Source organism: Triturus cristatus, chromosome 4_1 (genome assembly GCF_964204655.1).
Source record: "Triturus cristatus chromosome 4_1, aTriCri1.1, whole genome shotgun sequence".
Lineage (NCBI taxonomy): Eukaryota > Metazoa > Chordata > Amphibia > Caudata > Salamandridae > Triturus > Triturus cristatus.
Window position 1 is genome coordinate 716,955,426 of NC_140585.1, and position 16,703 is coordinate 716,972,128.

A 16,703-nucleotide genomic window follows, 5' to 3' on the forward strand; every position below is an offset into this window, starting at 1 on the left:
TCTGTAGACTAACATGGGAAGGCATTTATTAAACTTTCATAAAGTCTGACCTTTGACAGGAGTGAGCTAGCAACACATTTTAAAGTTTCAAAATATTAGGTACAATAAATCCAACCATTTTCCAAGGTTGGATTTATTATAACTATTGCAGGAAAGTAGTTCTACAACTTGCTTTCCTGAAGTTGCCATAAGCAGCCCTTTAGCAGCCTCTCCTGATTGACCAGCCTTTGACAGCCTGAGCCAAGCTGTTCATTGATTAGGTGTCATGAGGCCTGGGGCTGAAACAATAGAATGATCTGGTGGGAGGAGATCTGCTACCTGCAGATGCAAGGACAGGAATGGCACTGGATAGCCAAACTGGTCCTCAAAGGAAGAAACATAGATAGCACAGGAACCAGGTGCACCCTTCCTTCATACACCCCAAGCCAGATGGGAGCCCCTCTAATTAGATTAGGAAATGGTCTGGAAAGGGAGTGTAGGGAAAATGTAGCTACACCTGTGGGTTGGGCTAGCCAGATCTAAACTCTGTGCATTCTGGGACAGAAATATGCCACACGTCCCAGGAAGTGGCCATAACTGAGAGTGGCACCTTGAACCCTATTGGTTGGGGGTGCCCCCCTCTTGCCAGCATAGAATCTGGAATAAATAAGAGAGAGCTGCACTGCACCTCATGTCCCAGCTCAGAAACATCTGGAAAAGAAAGACTGCCCTGCTGGATCCTTCAACTGCACAAAGAAAGGACTGCACTCATGAGGACTGCAGCTGCTGCACTCTCAAGGCTTCACACAAGAGGACTCGGTCTGTCTTAAGAGATCAAGGAATGGAATCCCTGATCAGCAACATTAAAATATACTGAAAGAAGTCCTCTGCATCATATGCAGCAAGGACAAGCCCAGCTGACCAGCTTCACTTGGTTTAGCCAGGCGCATTGTGGCAATGTTAGTCCCAAACTGTTAAAGGTCTCAGTACCTCTCACAGGCGCACAGGTGCATCTCCAAAAGCTCGTCATCTCAATGGCTCAAGGGAGCCTTTTCAAACAGAAGGGGAATGGGAGCACACTGCTTCACCTCCCAGCACAGTTTACCTCTTAGCATTATGGTAAATGCAGTTAATTAAAAATGCCTACTTGAGTTTTTGCTGAAGTTTTTCACCAAAGTTGGCGCAGGCTAGTGCTGTCAATCTCTATATCTGGGGTTGCTGAGCAAGCTGCCACAATCCTTTCACCTCTCAGTACCTCTCACAGGTGCACAGGTGCATCTCCAAAAGCTCGTCAGCTCAATGGCTCAAGGGAGCCTTTTCAAACAGAAGGGGGATGGGAGCACACTGCTTCACCTCCTAGCACAGTTCACCCCTTAGCATTAAGGTAAATGCAGTTCATTTAAAATGCTTCCTTGAGTTTTTGCTGAAGTGTTTCACCAAAGTTAGTGGAGGTTAGTGCTGTCAATCTCTATATCTGGGGTTGCTGACCAAATTGTCACAATCCCCCAGGTCTTCTGGACCCTTGGCTGGTGTTGTGGACCCTCAAAGACCCCAAGAGACCTACCAGAAGAAGTTCTTGAAGTTTAGAAACTTTCAGACAACTTTTGGGAAAAGCTCCATACGTCCACTCACCTCGGCAACAAGAGTCAAGCCGGCGAAGACGAACTGTCCCGACTTGCAGGTTTGTTCCACTAAAAGCTCCGGACCTCTTTGACATTGAGGACAAAGACAAAGACCTCCAGGACTTACAGAGGAATCACACAGTAGCAGGCCGATGTCATCGAATTGAAAGCCGGATTTCCAGAGACAACCACTCCAAAAAAGTGACTTTTTACCATAAGGTAAAAACTTGACCGGGCCCTACCATTCATCCTAGCCAACCCACAGTCTATCACGGTCAGCCTGAAACTTTGCCCCAGTCCAGCACAAACAGATAGCCGCGGTTGTTGCTTTTCACTTTTAGGCACTAGAAAGCACATTTATTTATTTAAACTTTAAAAACGTATATCTCCGGTTACCTACATTGGATGTCATTTTGGTGTCATTTTAAAGATACAAATATTCTCTATTTTTATTACTTGGTGTTGTATTTTTATGGTGTGTTATGTCTTACTTATTTACTGTTTTGATGACCGTAAATGCTTTATACACCTGCCTCCTAAGTTAAGCCTCCCTATTTGTCAGCCAAGCTGCCAAGGGATGAGCAAGGATTAATTTATTGAGACTTGACTTGACCTTATTTGTGAATATGATGTCATTACTGCCGTATGTACTTACCTGAAACTACTAATTAACCACCTTCCAACAGCCCCTATAGCTCACACAGGAAGCCAGCTAACTGCCCCTTGGTGACACCTCTGGGTAGCCTAAGTTTACAACAAGCAGGTCCAATCTTCCTACTTCAAATAGTAGAACAGTCCTTCTTGTGGCCGATTGAGGCTGGTGAATGTCCTCGTCCAACAGCTAAGGCCAAGAACCTAGAAGTGATCTTTGATGATCAGCTTAATTTCGCAGCTCAGATCAATCGTCTAACCTCCTCCTGCTTCCTCTTACTGAAGACCTTACGGAAGATTTTCCCATGTATTCCTCGGGAACTCAGGAAGTCGGTGGTAGTAGCTCATATTCTTTTGGAAATAAACTACTGCAATGCACTCTTTATGGGCATTGACAAGGTACAGAGGACGAAACTACAATCATTACAAAATGCAGCGGCACGATTGCTATTCAACATTCCTAAAGGCCATCCCACCTCGGCTGTCATAAGAGCTCTACTTTGGCTCCCTATCCAGCAACGAGTAGAATTTAAGGCCTTCTGTTTGGTGCACAAGGCACTATATGGAGGTGGTTCGGTTGATATCCAGAAACTGTTCTCATGGTACACTCCCACCAGAAATCTTAGATCCACAAATGTGGGTCTCATTCATGTCCCCAAAATTTGTAGAGCAAGATGGGGAGGTAGGAGTTTATCACATTGTGCAGCTAAACTGTGGAATCAGATGTCTATCGCGATGAGACTGCAATCCAACAGGCAGCTTTTTAGGAAACTGCTAAAATCCTGGTTGTTCCCCACTAACTAAGTCGCTGTTGTCAACGGTACACTCCCTCTTCACACTTTCAGCGCCAAGACACAGCGGCATTCGGGTGCTTTATTAAATGTAACTTTTCTTATCTTATCTTATGAATCTTCTACAGGTCCAGGAGTGTTCTGATGACAGGTTCTGAAGGTGCCACATTTATCCTCAGTGCCAGGCTATGGGTGGAGGGTTTTTGTCTAAGCGTCCTCCTTTCCTGGGTTTGGCTCCAAACTGTCTGGGAAAACAAAGGGCAGGCGGGCCTAGGTGTGAGCTGCATTTGTCAGTGGAAGGGCAGACAGTCCTTAGAAGTCAGGAAGGAAGTGGGCAAGCCCTGGCGCTACCCTTTTAAGCTCAGTAAGGCTGAGTACAACTCATCAGGACATCCTTCTCATGAGGTGAACACCCTGTCCTACACCCAAGGCTCTTTTATCCCCATGTTTGGAAGGAATACACAAAACAACCCAGGAGAGCCATCCCAGTCAGGTGACCCTGGACACTAGCAGAAAGGCTCATTTGGTTTAGGCGGAAAAATACCAACTTTCTCAAATCAGTTTTTTTAAAATAGTAACTTAAAATCTGCCTTTTCCATTAAAGAGAATTTTAAATTACAATTCATTTGAGTGGAAAGAGCATTTCTGTATCTTGCCCCAAACTAAACTTATCAATTAATGAGGGTAGTGAGTTAATCAAGTGTTAGTCTATGGTAGAACCAGCCTCACAGCAGTGAAAAGCAACTTTAGGAGTTTTTCTCTTCCAGGAATGTAAATGATACACTTACATGTTCTACTTTTTAAATACAATGCACCCTTCCCTAGGGGTGGTTATGGCCTTCCTTAAGGGTGACTTATGGGTATTGAAAAGAAAGGTGAGGGCCTAGCAAAAGGTTTAGTTTGTCAGGTCAAAATGGCAGTTTAAAACTGCACTACAGGCTGCAATGGCAGGCCAGTGACATGTTTTGCAATGCTACTTTATTGGGCCCCACAATGGGTGCTGCTGCACAATAGCAGCATCTAATTTACATGCTTTGGGTACATGTTACAGGTGACTTATAAGTAAATTAAATGTGCCAATTAGGTGTCTGCAAACTTTACTATGTTTTAGGGAGAGAACACAACCACTAATGCTGACAGCAACAAATCCAGCAACAACACAAAAACAGATGAGTTAAGGCAAAACATGCAGGGAAATACCACGCCAAAGATGTTAAGTCTAACATATAATAATGTGACTATCATGTGCAATCAGTTTGAAACTCAATTGAATACATTTTCTCAACATCCATAGAATCCAAGGCTTATTTGTACCCATCTAAGGTGAATCCTGCAAAAGCTGCTTATATGGTTACAACAATTTTATTTTCCATCTGAACTGTATAACACATGGACCATAACAAAACTGTGCTGGCTCTATTTTATCAACAGCCACATACATTATCCACCTGCTGAGTACACAGATGTATACAAGGTCCGGCAAAATTATGAGAAAAGAATCACTGATAAGGTCTAGTTCTCTACAAGAAGGTGATTGTTTCATGTGCTAGCATGTGATTGCTTTGCACTTTGCATTTGTGGACCTCTAGTCCGAATAGAACTATGCATCTGCTGTTCATCAGTGATAAATTGCAAGCCATGTGTCATGCCACAGATTCAGAACAAGTGTTTAGTGCAACTCGAATTGTGATTCTACAAATGTGTTCATATTATGTTTCCATATGGTGTATGGCACAGTGGTGCACAAATGTAGTCACTGACCTGTCACATGCATTATGTGTCCAATCTCCAAAAATTACTTCATAGCAGAAGTGGGTGAGCAAAGAGGTATGGTAAACAATCACCACTTACCATGTTTGGGGTTCTCACTTATTTGTGCAGTTCACTGTGGGAAATGTGTTTTAGGTCACCTACCCTGAACCGTTGACAGGCTAAAGGGAGCATGGTGCTACTGCATTCCCATTTCTCGTTTTACCACACTAATATTTTGTGTGAAAGCATGATATCCTTTTTTTAGCCAGAAGCAAATAGTGTCATCTTTCTGTCTTTTGCTTTAACCATGTTTGCTATGATGGTACCCCATAGTTTTATCTTTAAGGCCGTACTACATTCATGCTTTTACGGGCCAGTAAAGGCCTGCAAAGCAACATTCCAATGTTGTTTTCAAAGGCCTCTCGGAGCCCCAGGGAATTTAAACCCCTTGAACTCAGAGATGTCTTTGTTTCATTTGTTGGAAAATTCTGCCCTCTAATGGCAGAATGTTCTAATAGCGTTATAGCCCTTCGTAGCTGGGCTATACCGGCTATTAAAGTCCCGCTCCCTTGTTTAAAGTCCCTCGCCTTTGGCTTGGGCCTTTAACGCTGGAGCGGGCCTTTCAATAGCCGGTATAAGGCTATTATAGAAGCCTCTTCTGAGTTTCAAAGATGATTCACAAGCCCATACCTGATTCCACAACAGTAACGTTCTATTTCAATCTTACAAAGGCAGCTGTGTGTGTGTGATAAGCACATCCCACAAAATGACCTTCCAGATAGCTACCGAAGGCTGACTGTCTCCTAACTTCAGTTAAAATGGGTGCCCAACTATGTCTGTTCTTCGATCACCTTGTATGAATATCCTGTCTTATGCCTAGCAATCTAGGAGCAGTTTTATAAGATTATTTCAAGGTTTATTGAAGGCTTCTAGAATAAACATTCAACAATGAATGGTGTGATGCTCTCAACTATTTTCACTGTATAATAAAGTGTTCTTTAGAAAAGACAATAAAATGTAACATGCAGTTATCAACCTTCTAGAAACACTATAATTGCATAATAATGATTAACCATGAAACGCTTAACTACAATGATTAAATACCACAAATATATTAATGTAAGCTTATCATATCACAAAAACAGAACAATATGAAAAGAATGTGCACTTAATTTAATCACCTGCATTCACTTTTGATGAATAAGAATGGAAAATATTTTGCACAGTTTTGAAAATTCTTCTGTGTGCTTTAACAGCTATTTAAGCAGCAAACTTCTTTCAATATTGTTTGTATCTTATTTTTAGAGTTCTTCAATGTGGCTTGCATCATTTGTTACTTGCTGTCCATTTTGTCACATTCATTTTTGTGTTTTGGAATGTTTGTTGTAGTTCCTTCAGTAAATTAATCATAAGAAACGTTCCTTTGTTAAAGTTGGTTGTGTATAGTACCTTCATCTCCAGTTTCCCTGTGGGCCCAGGTGACAAGAGCTCAAAGGGTTACAAAGTAATTTCTATGGTACTTTTATATATGTTTCTATTATGTTAAGTGGCTCAATTCCCCTGAATAATTTCTATGAGACTTTTCCTTGCTGCCCTGCCTTTTTCAGTGATCTAGTTGCATAAAGATTGTATTATACTTCCCTCTGTATTATTTGACCTACTATTGTTTAGCAGAGCACTACCCAACATTACTGACTTTTAAGCCCTTAGTTCATCTCGTGTTTTGCTGCACCACTGAACTTTCCCACACTGCCATTCTCTTCTGTCCGCAGGATCGGACTACCAGCTGTGGTGAACCATTGCCCTCTTTTTCAACCGGCACATCCCAGATCCTATGCCTCAGATCCAAAAGTGCCTGAAGCCAGCATAACTGCCCACGGGTCGGTCGCCCATTGACTCAATGTAGTCATTTTGCAAGGCATGCTTGGTTTAGCTAGGGGACCTTGGGACTCTGATTCCTTTAAATCCAACGTTGTCTAAGCTAGCGAAAGGTTCATTCAATGATGCATCACAAACTCATGCACTAATTGTTCATGTCAACAGGTCCGTTATTTGCCTCTCATCTCCTACTGAGCACTGTTGAGCTAATACAACTGATCGGTTGGGCATAAATGATCTTTAAAAGCTAGAGGGATAATTCTGTGATAGAACATTTGCCACTGAAACAAATGTCACTGTCTTCTTCGCAGCAAGGCTTTCTCACCCTTCCTGCCTCCGAAAGGTTAGTGAATTCAGTAACATAAATTGAGTGATATTTATGTCTGTTATCTACAGCCCTTAAAAATGGTAGAAGTGCTGTATCAAACACTTTATTAAAAGCATGTTATTATTACATGCAATAACTTCTATGGTAAATATATAAAGGAATATTCAGCTACATTGTGTGTGGCAGTAGGGGAAATTACGTGCAAATTGTTCATTCCAATCCTGTAAAACCCGGGTAGGAGTGGTCGTACCGAGCGTATTCTCCGTACGACTCGTACCCGGGAAATCCACCTTACAAACTAGCAAGTACGATTCGTACAGAAACCATTTCCGTACGAATCATACAAAACTACGTACGGCTAAAAAATACCAGCTATTCTGATCCGGGACAGCGCAAACGCGACGTCCCTACGGATTTAGGCAGCGTTGTACGGACCAGCAAGTACGATTCGTACCTACAGCACTCCGTACGGCTCTTTTTTTACGGGAGCCAAAAACTGCCAGAAAAGCTAACTACGCTGCGATGCACGGCGAAAAGGGGGCCCGGTACGTGACGTACACGCCATCAACCACATCGTACGTTGTCATCATGTACGGTGCGTACCCCAACATTGCATATGTACGTTGCGTACATACGCGCTGTTGGGGTACGCACCGTGCATATGCCAAGAGTATGTAAGGGTGCGTATGTCTGGAGCCTCCCCCCCGTGTATGTCCGCACCGTACCCCAGGCGTACCCCAATCCTCGCATATGTACGGGCCGTACATACATCGCGTATGTACGGGCCGTACAGACATCGCGTATGTATGGCCCTTACATATGCTAGGATTGGGGTACGGTGCAGACATACGCGGGGGAGCCGTATGACTCGTACCCCAGGCACAAGTGTACCCGGGATACGAGTCGTACAAAGTTTGCTCCGTACGGGAAGTTTTCCATACGCTTCTGTATTCGGAATGCCGGTACGGACCGGACTTGTGCGCTCGGACTTCAGTTTTACGAATCGTATGTAAAACTGTCCGGGTACGTCTCGTAGACCTTTTCCCGATACGATTCGTATGTATTTTTTACCTACGAATCGTACTTCACCGGTTGGACGGGACTTGTACGATTCGTACGTAAAAAAATACGGATACGAGTCGTACGGGAAAATTATTTCCAGGATCGGAATCGGCACCTAAATGTTATATTGTGATTGCTCCAGTGAACTCACTTAAGACCTGGGAATCCATGGCATCGTCAACTACAGAAAGCAATTGTATCTTTCCAAATCAAAGCACACGCATTAACGTCCGACACCATCTCTTTCCCGACCTCGAAGAAGGCAATTAACAAGTAGCTATGCTTAGCCTCATTTCAGGAAGAGATTGCTTCCCTTAAGTCCTCAGACATTCTATTCCCTCTGAATATCTCCTATTTGGCAGGGAGATCCTAGCCATACCTCTCAGAAGCCATTACTAGCCCAGTGTGTAGAGGCACTATGTACATGTGATTCTTTGGTCTTCCAATAGCAGACTTCAATCCAGCATGGGTCAACCCAGGAAAGGAGGGGGCATGAAGACTATGTAATTTTAAGCGAGAATCATAGCTATATCTCCTGTGCTGCCGCCCCTCCCTTGATACTGCTAGAATGTCCTTACTAAAACCAATCTTCTTGATGAAGGGGGTCCACGCTTGTCAGGAAGCCTCCTCGATATGCTTCTCTCAATTGGATGCAAGACCTTTATCAAGGTGTGGCAAATTCGTCAAAGAACTTAGATCTCACCTCCGACCCCAAACTAATGACTCTCAACCCATCAATTGCACTCAAAGGCTCATAACTTACTACTGTATTTTGAAACCTAGAAAAAGTGTAATAACATGGCAAATGGTCTGCATGCTATTTTAAACACTTTTTTATGAACTAGCCCAGGACCACTATCCACACCACCGCACTTCAATCATTTTTTTAACACTGAATACATGTTCATATTAACAATGCATTGTACTTCAGCCTATAGACTTATTATGATATTTTCTATTTATTATGTTCCAATCGATGTCAATGATTCTCCTTTTACTGTTTGTAGCTAGACTCTAGGTCTGTCAGCTCTTTTACTCTTATAGATAAAACGGAATTGCTTTACTGAATTGCTCTTATTTTTAAAAGCACTTTGTCACTTTTTCGGGGGAATATTACAGCTGAATTAAATGTGTTTTTAAAATTTGCAAACTGTTGGCACTCTTTTAGAACATTTTAAATACCGATCTTACCCATTCCAGTGAACTTGCACCTCGCTGGGCGGGAATCGGGGATGGCATTTGCTGCTGCGCTTCCGCTGGCCCTCTGGTGTTTCCGCCTGCTCAGAGGTACACAGGGGCAGGTTACCACTCTTATTGCAGAGCCGGAGGGGGGATAAAAGGATGGCCCAGCCACAATGTGGCCGCGTGCAGCGGGCGTGCGCAGTGGGCACGCCAAAGGCAAGCCCGTCTGTGCCCGTCCGCGCAGGGATGCTGTCGGTTTGAGACCTCAGGTTGCATCTAGGATCATATACACCGAGGAACAACTCCAAGCTCTAAATAAGAGCGGAGTTGTGGTCAAAAAGCCAGTTTTAGCTCGTGTGCCCAGGTAACAGGTTTTAAGTGCCAGGAGTGCTGTGCTTCATTTAAGCCCTCTATGCTATCACAGACAACACTCAGCTCAAATCTTACCCCATGTAAAGTGGATGAGACAATGAAAGTGGCACGCACCCTTATCAATGCACGCTCCCTTTGACAACATGCCACTGATTTTGCTTTGTTTGTAGAGGCACACGCTGTCAACATTGCTTTCATCACTCAAACATGGGGAGGCCTCCTCAGGCCCGGATTTAGCCATGGCACTCCCCTCTGGGTACACAATGTTTAGACAATACTGGGTAGGCAAAAGGGGGGGGCTGGACGTAATATTCCGTAGTGTATGGAATGGTACTTTCACCTCGCATAACAATGGGCTAACCATGGAATCTTTACAGTTTAAAATCTTAATAGATAACCACTACAACTTCAATGGGATGCTCATCTATCTATCCCCTGGCACCGGGCTGAGTTCCTGGAGGATATAGGCATCTCCCTGGATGTAATATCCCAATCATCTGATTTCACACTTTTGGGCGATTTTAACTTGCACCTTGAAGACCTACTAGACAGAGATGCAGTACAATTTATTGATATTGCAAACAGCCTTGGCCTCGTTCAGAAGGTGACTGGCAGTACGCACTCTGGGGACACTTGCTTGATAGGGTGTTCACTAGTAATAAGTCCTTACATTGTTTTCCATCATTACCTCTTGTGTGGTCAGACCATAATGCCATCATGTTTTCACTTCTTTTCCAAAAATTACCGGTAGATAATTCACAAAATAAGCAATGAAAAAATGTACGGCTTTGGAATAATTTGGCGGCAGATATGTTTGAAAAGTCCCTATCTCAGAACATTCCAAACTTTTCTGAGGATCCGAATATGGCAGCTGCTGCCTTCGAGGATTGGCTTAGGAGGTCAATAGATAAGGTGTTACCAGTTAAATCTATAATCTGTCATAGGTTAAGACCCTCTGAACCCTGGTATTCAGAGCACCTCAGATCACAAAAACAAAAATGCAGCCGTTCAGAGAGGAAATGGAGATCCTCTTACGACTCGAAGGACAGAATTGTCTACAAACAAGCTCTGCTTGAGTATAAAAAATTGGTGTACGAGGAAAAAACTCGCTACTTAACCACAGCCATTTTAACTGCAAAACATTCCTCTAAGGAACCTTTTTCGACAGTAAAAAAGTTGGCAAAATGTTCGGAAGTAACAGAATCGCCTAAAAACGAATTGGCTACATTTTTCCAAGATAAGGTTAAGGCAGTTTACAGTGGTTTTTCTAGTCTCCCTGCTCAAGGAACCCCATCATCCACCGGGAAGTTAGCTGCACTAAGTGCATCCAGTGAAATCCCCTCAGTCCCCCAAGACTTCAGTGACCCCCCGGAACTGTTGTCCTTTCCTTCATTGACTACCAAGGAGGTCATTACCCTTCTGCAGTGGACCAAATCCGGCTCCCCAATGGATCCTTGTCCCCCTAAAATCTTCCATCTTTTGCCAGATTTATTCGCCCTACAGCTGACTCCAATTTTTAATCAAATGCTCTTATCTGGCATATTCCCCACAAGTTGGAAACTGGTGTCTGTTTTCCCCTTGCTGAAGAAGCCAAATTCGGAGGGGCGGATCCTAACCATTATCGTCCAATATCCAGACTTCCTCTGCCTGCTAAAATGGTAGAGAAAGACATGAAGGGTGCTATATCTGGATATATTGAAAAACATGCTTTCCTGGATGCAACCCAGTTTGGTTTCAGAAAGCATCATAGCACCGAATTGGCACTGATTACAGCATCCGAATTGATTAGGAAGACCGTGGATGCAGGAGGCAATGCAGCACTTGTGCTGCTTGACCTCTCTGCCGCATTTGATACGGTGAACCAACAAAACTATTGGAAGTACTAAAGGAGATCGGTATTAAAGAGAAAGCATTTGCTCTACTCGCATCTATTTTATCTGATCGGGAACAATTTATGGCTCTTGGAGAGTTTAAGCCACCGAATTTTACATTACCGTGCGGAGTGCCACAGGGCTCTTCATTAAGCCCAACCCTTTTTAACATCTATGTTGCACCACTGGTAAGGCTAAACAGGTCTCTGGGTTTCTCGGCTATTTTTTATGCCGATGACACCCAGATTGTAGTCTCAGTGACCGGCTCCCCTGATGACACTGCCGCACAGTTTCACACCTGTCTGCGTCAGGTTGGGGATTGGATGGCCACCAATTGTTTGAAACTGAATTCCAATAAGACTGAAGTCCTCCTTTTTGGCCGCCATACTAATTTCTGGTGCCCTAACTTGTGAGTGCTAGAATTGGGCCCACTAAAACACCTACGAAGAAGGGGAAAAACTTGGGAGTCACGTTTGACTCTATGCTCTCCTTTGAAAGCCATGTCAATCAGGTCACATCCCTCTCCTTTTTCACACTAAAAGTACTGAGAAGGAGTCGTCCATTCATTCCGGTTGAGTTATGGAAGCTAGTGATTGTGGCTCTGGTGTTATCTAGAGCCGACTGCTGCAATGGCCAATTCATTAACCTTCGGAAGAAGTGCCTGTCCAAATTACAGATTGTGCAAGACGCTGCGGCGCGTCTTCTGCTGAACATTCCAAGACACAAATCTGTCTCACCGGTGCTTAAGGAACTACATTGGCTGCCAGTGAGGAGGCGGATTGAGTTTAAGGCTCTTTGTATCGCTTTTAAGGCCACGCATGATACAGGGCCGGGTTTCTTTAAACGTAATCTACAGCCTTATATACCTGCCCGCAATCCTCGTTCATCCCACTCCCATAAACTGATATTTCCGAGGTGTAAAAAATGCGCCTGGGGTGGAAGAAGTTTCTTGGTCGGCATGACCAGACTTTGGAATTCCCTTCCTCTAAGGTTAAAACAAGAAACGCACCTGTTGGCCTTCAGGAAGGCCTTGAAGACCTGGCTGTTTAACCTTTGACATGACCTTGAGTCGTCCAGTTAATTCTGTTTGATGAGCTAGCGCCTTGACAACCTCGCGTAAATGTTCGCGCTTTATAAATATCCTTTTCATTTCATTTCATTTCAATTAATCAAACAATAAAATTAACCCATAACTATATTATGACTGTTGTTGAGCTTTGTCTGAATACACTGCTTCTATGGATATATATTAAAAAATAAATATATTACTTAATTCAATGAATCATAATATGCCATTGCCAGGATTGTCCTAATAAAACTGTCCCCATGCTATTTCAAATATTCAGTAGGCACACGTGGAAATACTAGTTATCCAACAATAAAGTAACTTTAAATGTTGTGTCCTTTAATCTAAAAGACAGTTGGACTATTTTATAGAATAGGCAGTTTTAAAGGTACTAATTAGGGACGTACCAATTAAAGACTTGATGCTCCGGGCCACAGGCTCGGTCTACTGACAATAAGGATATTTGCTGCACCAACAACAGTGAGCAACGCTAACATTTATGAAATGAAATTACACTTTGATTGTGACTACAGGCCGCAACATCAAGTTCTACTATGAATGGGAAAATATGGCATCCTCATGCACTCTCATTGAGTAAAATTGAACAAGGAGTTTAAAGTTTGTCGCAAAAATTGCACGCTATATAGAGACGTATCCAGCCATTTACCTTTTTTCATAAAAAGCAACACCAGAAACAAATCTTTGTGTATTACATAATAGACAAGCCTATAATAAAAACTAAAGTCATACAATTGCTCTCTTTCAGAGAACAAAGCGCTCTGCTATTTTCCGAATTACATTCTTGAAAACCGACATTACTTGCTGAACACATAATTACAGTAACACGCAGTGCTCTTTCTTTTGAATTCTTTGCATGGCAGCACTTTTAGTACTCCAAGTCTCGCAGAATAGGCAGAAACCTGCTTAGATTGAAAAAAAAAAACATTAAGAAAGCCTCATAGCATTTATCTCTGCAAATGTCCCAAATGCAGATAATCAAAGGGGTAATTATCACCATATTAGAAACAAGGGAAAGGACTACTTAAATTCAGACCAGTGAGCAATGTTTTTCTGGAGTAAAAGGAGACATGAAAGTTAACGTGTAAGTGCAAATCTGAACACAATACATTATGTTGGACTTTTTCTCAGTTAATTTATCACTTTTTGATGTATTAAACGATGGGTGCGTCTGCTTTTTATTGTGAGCGTTTGTCTTGATTATTCAAGAGGAGTTTTGAGGTTTAGTTGTGTTTTATTGACATCATGTTATGTTTTTGTTATGTCTAGTAAAGTTTTCACACTAGACAATAGACTCCGATAACACACGTTTGGTTGTTTACTGTGCTTTCTTTACTTGCTTAATACGCAATCTGATATCAGCCATTTATTAATGATTACATAGTTGTACCTAATATGCCCCAACCCAATTGTACTTATAGTTATTAAGTTACATTTTTACAAGAATGCTACTTAGATATTTTAATTTTAAAAAAGGGAGTCTTATGTTGATGCTCTGAATTAAAGCTAGGGTCTGCAAGGAACACAGACATCTCTACACCAAGTCCTCAAACCACCAGGTTACCTTTATAAGACAACAAAAAAAGGCCTAAGCATCCATTAAAAGTTGGCAGCTGGGGTGGGAGGCAGTCAAGGACACATACGGAACACATACTACACAAGGAGTGCACAGGTGGGGATGATGCGCAAAGCACTCAAGGGAGACTGTATGCCATTTCAGCTCGGATGCTAATGAGGTAGTCTGGCCTGGAAGCGCCTGCAATGAGCTCACATGGGCGGATGTATGACTAAACAACTACTTCCTGAACCACAACTTCCTGAACCACGAAGGCCAAACAACGAGCAATGGCAAACCACTACTTTTTTTACAACGACTTCCTAAACTACGATAGTGCATTTACGGTATCCCCATTTTGTACTGTAAACATGTCGTTTATGTTTTTTTACTATGGTTGAAAGCGATAATAAATTATTAGATAGAGGTGTCAATTTAAACGGAACCACAGTTCCTACTCTGATAAAGTTTACTCGAAATGTACAGTTAAACACACTTTTGTGATGAAAAGAGTTCCTACCCCTCCGGAGTCTGGAACCCGAATGGTGTCTCACATGGATTTCCCATAAAACCATATTAAAATGCTTTGCATTTGAGAGATCCGTGCAAACAAGGAATCCGACATTATGTATTTTAATTAAATTGTACTTAAATGTTAGGTGTTTATAAACAATAGTATATTTTCTTTTATAGAAATGTTCACAAGGTGGAACCAGTGTTCCAAATTTCCTCAAGTGCGCTCACAAGATGCATTAAAACATCACTAGTGTGTTGTGAAAACGTACCTGCCCCTATGGAGCCCGGAACCCGATTTGTGCCTCATATGGATTCCCCATAAAACTATATTGAAATACTTTATTTTTTAAAAGTCTGTTCGGTCATAATCAATAACTGTCTTTTTTCCTTGAAAAGTGGAGAGGGAGTGTTGTGAAGAATATAGCGAAAAAATTCCGTAATAGGCTCTGCACTTACCGTGTTAGTCTCCTCCTGTTGCCGCTGACATGGCCGGCGTCTGTCCGTGTAGGGTTTCACGCCCTCACCTATTGTATCCCATTAACGTGCGCCATCACAGCGTTCCGTGGTCATGGAATGTCCCTTAAAGTCACATCGCCGAGATAGAAAATAGAAAAACTTTACGTACACATTGTCAATTTATTTTCTTTTTTGTCCTTTCTCTCTCGTGTCCCTATGGCACTCCGGTTAAATTATATTTTATGTTGAAGTGTCATAATATCCCCATATGCTTGGAAATGACATGGTTGAAAAACATTGTGTTTCACTTAAGACCCGTGATGTCGTCCAACTCTCGAATGTAAGAGTGACGTGAGCAGTGGGGGGGCAAGTCGTGGTTTAGGACTTCGTTGTTGAGGACTTCGTTGATCAGGATTTGTCGTTGTTCGGACTTCGTTGTTCAGGCAAGTCATAATTAAAACTTCGTTGTTTAGGATGTTTCTCCACACGGGCCTCTTATGGGTGCTGGGCTCCTGGCTGTCTTCCTTCCTTCTCGCAATGAATGATGGCTCGAGCTCAAGAAGGAAAGAGCAGAGGGCAGTGACCTGCATCTACAACTCACCCACCCATCGCCACTCTCTACTTTGGTGGGCGATTCAGCAACTTTAAGTCACACTATAACTTATCCACCAAAATCTGTTTCACATAGGTTCTCTTCTGCAGAGATGGCTTGTCTTTCCATCCTGGGGCGCTCTATGTTGAACGATTGACAAATGCTGTCCCTGAATGTCACTAGCAGCTGTTTAATGCAGGCCCCTAACGCCCCTGATGTACAGGTGCACCCTAAACATTCAGAGCCCCCCTCAGCGCACAAGGAACTCACCTTTGAATTCCAAGGTCAATAAATATCATGAGGGGGTCCCTCCTCTCATTTTGCAGGGGGCTCACATCATGTTGGTTACACCACCTTTCACTGGCAAAGTGCAATCCACCACATTTAGAAATTTCTGCCACTGTGGCAAATTGGTCGTAATCCCTCTGACATAGTGTGTGCCAATGTTGCCAATTGCATTTCTGCAAACCTGTGCTGAATTAGGACTTATAATTAATAGGTGTGCTGTCAGCATTGGAAGTCCCCTCCAGCAGATCTTGTGTTGAAGTGTTTCTGCATCTTAGAGAACTCAAAGAAATGGCATTGGTATCATCATTGTATTGTATTTGTATTTTCTGTGACACAATAACAAGGCCGACAAATGTGAGCCCAATTTCTGTCACTAAACTTATTCATATGTACACACAAGATGTATGAGTGGAAATAGTTGTTGCTAAGTTTCTGGCGTTTGGAAAATTCCTAGGAAAAGGTTTCAATCTGTATGTCAGGTTTACCACAACCTTTTCTTGTAGATTTAACAACGGCCATTGGCAGAGTTTTAAAAAAGTGGAATTAATTTCTATAGTTTTGTGCAACTCTCCATCAGCCTTTTTAGGTCGCAGCATACCAGACAGCAGAGCTGTCTGTTTTGCTAAAGACATCTTTGGTTAATTCGACTGACCTAGGAATGCATTTCACCATTGCTTATCATTGGCTTTGTAGTTTGTAACTCATATTTTATTTGCTTTAGGCT